The 2,803-nt window shown below is 37.6% G+C and overlaps 1 pseudogene; it reads right to left on the bottom strand.

The window, feature by feature from the left end:
• Positions 1-239: 239 nt before the first annotated feature.
• LOC112620702 lies at positions 240-1,161 on the bottom strand (annotated as a pseudogene).
• Between the last annotated feature and the right edge of the window lie 1,642 nt (positions 1,162-2,803).

Genomic DNA, 2,803 nt, shown 5'->3' with positions numbered 1-2,803 from the left:
AACCCGGGAGGTGGAGCTTTCAGTGAGCCGAGATTGCGCCACTGCACTCCAGCCTGGGCAACAGAGCTAGACTCCATCTCTGAGGCAAAAAAAAAAAAAAAAAAGAATATAAGCAGTTTGATATTAAAAATATTGTTATTTTTATTCTTTTTAGTGGTAGGTTGAATAGACTAAATAATGCCAAATGTTTTCTTTTCTTTTTTTTTTTTTTCTGTCCATAAGTTTATTGCCTGATCTGAAAAATCATCATAGAAAATTGTTTGGTTTAGCTCTCAGCAGCCCGCTCCTGAGCTCTGAGGAAGCTTGCCTTCTTTTGAGCTACCCGATCCTTCTTCTGAGCAAGGGACATTTTGGGACGGTTCCACCTCTTCTTTTTAACTTCTTTTTTGGCTTTTTTTCATAGACTGGATTCTCTCTTATAGCAGCATGAGCTTTCTTATACATCTCCATCATGTCTGGAGTTACGCTGCTCTTTATGTATTGAGAGAACTGTTTCTTGTAAGCATCTTCATCTTCTTCCATTAAGTAACGCATGTAATCTGCAACATTCTGGCCCATGATGTGCTTCCAGTGTACTTCTGCATTAAATTCCTTGCTTTCAGAATCATAACCAGGGAATCATTTGGTACTGTGAGGGATAGACAAGCCTCCATCCACAGCTCCCTTCAGGGCACCAAAAACTTTATTGCCAGTGGTAGTGCTGGCAAGGCCTAAATCCAAATAGCAGGTGAAGACACCTGGCTGACCATCAACGCTTTCCACATTGTATTCATCACCAGTCATCTCCACTTGGCCTTCATAGATCTTGTCCATGCCAAAGCTATTGAGAAGCCTGCGGGCTAGCAGCAGGCCAGCACAATATGCTACAGCATAATTTGTCAGGCCAACCTTCACACCATATTTTGGCAGTTCATGTACATATACTGTGCAGACTATCATATCCCCCTCTATACAGGCATAAGCAATCTGACAAATGATATCTCTGCTTGTTACATGAACTATCATCCTGTATTTGGGTGTGTTGTGTTTATTTTTATCCTGTATCACCAAGCGTTTCTGAGCATAGTAATCAGTTTTACCCTCTCGTCGTCTTCTAAATTTCACTTGGTATCTCTTAAAGGAGGCCTTACTCTTAACAACTTTAACAAACCCCATCCTTCGGAACAGAGGCCTTCATATGCGGCTGACAGAGACCTGCAGGCCCAGTGGTGCTAGGTGGGGGGAAAAAGACCAAATGTTTTCAACAAGCTTTTAAAATTTAGAATAGCTTTAAATTTTAAATGTGTAAAATGTTTAATTAAATCTGCAAACCAGAGAAAGCTTCTGTACAGATTATTTCAGCAAGGTATTAAACCTAGCACTCATTAGTTAGCATTCCATGGTGTATACATAGCACATTTTCTTTATCCAGTCTACTATTGATGGGCATATAAGTTGATCTCACATTTTTGCTTTTGCGATTCATGCCACAAGGAACATCTACATGCATATGTCTTTATGATAGAAACTTTCACATTCCTTTGTGTATATACCCAGAAATGAGATTGCTGGGTTGCATGATAGTTCTGTTATTAGGTTTTACAGGAATTGCCACACTGTTTTCCACAATGTTTTAAATAATTTACATACCCATCAATAGTATGTAAGGTGTTTCTTTTTCTCCACAACCTTGCCAGAATCTATTATTTTTGACTTCTTAACGGTAGCTATTCTGACTAGTGTGAAATAGTATCATATTTTGGTTTTGATTTGCATTTCTCTAATGATCAGCCATGTTGAACATTTTTTCATATGATTGTTGGACGCATCTTCTAAGAAGTGTCTGTTCACGTCCTTTCCCCACTTGTTAATGAGGTTGTTTCCATCTTGTAAATTTGTTTAAGTTCCTCATGAATGATGGATATTAGACCTTTGTCAGATGCATAGTTTGCAAAAGTTTGCTCCCATTCTGGGGTTGTGTGTTTAATCTGTTGATAGTTTCTTTCACTGTGTAGAAGCTCTTTACTTTAATTAGATTCCATTTGTCAATTTTTTGCTTGTGCCAAAATTGCTTTTGGCATCTTGTTCATGAAATATTTGCTCATTCCTGTGTCCATAATATTACTTAGGTTGTCTTCTAGGATTTTTATAGTTTGGGGTTTTACATTTAAGGATTTAATTGAGTTGATTTTTTATATGGTGTAAGGAAGGGGTCCAGTTTCAATCTTCTGCATATGGCTAGTCAGTTATCCCAGCACCACTTATTGAATAGGGAGCCCCTTCCTCGTTGCTGGATTTTTATCAGCTCTGTCAAAGATCATATAGTTGCAGGTGTGTGGTCCCATTTTGGGGTTTTCTATTATGTTCCATTGGACTATGTGTCTATTTTTGTACCAGTACTATGCTGTTTTGGTTACTGTAGCCATGTAGGACAGTTTGAAATAGGGTAGCACAATATCTTCAACTTTGTTCTATTTATTTAGGACTCCCTTGGCTCTTCAGGTTCTCTTTTGGTTCATATGAATTTTAAAAAAGGTTTTTTCTAGTTTTATGAAAAATTGCTAGTTTGATAGGAATAGCATTGGATGTATAAACGCTTTGTGCAGTATGACCATTTTAATTATGTTGATTTTTCCTATCCATGAGCATGGGATATTTTTTTCCATTTGTTTGTGTCATCTCTGATTTTTTTTGAGCAGTATTTTGTAGTTGTTCTGGTAGAGTCCTTTCACCTCCCTGTTTAGCTATCTTCCTACATAATTTATTCTTACTGTGGCAATTGTGAATGGTATTGCATTCTTGATTTGGCAATAGCTTCACTGTT

Source organism: Theropithecus gelada, chromosome 1 (genome assembly GCF_003255815.1).
Source record: "Theropithecus gelada isolate Dixy chromosome 1, Tgel_1.0, whole genome shotgun sequence".
In the NCBI taxonomy this organism is placed as follows: domain Eukaryota; kingdom Metazoa; phylum Chordata; class Mammalia; order Primates; family Cercopithecidae; genus Theropithecus; species Theropithecus gelada.
The sequence above is the reverse complement of the archived record's forward strand: the minus strand, read 5'-3'. Positions and strand labels throughout refer to the sequence as shown.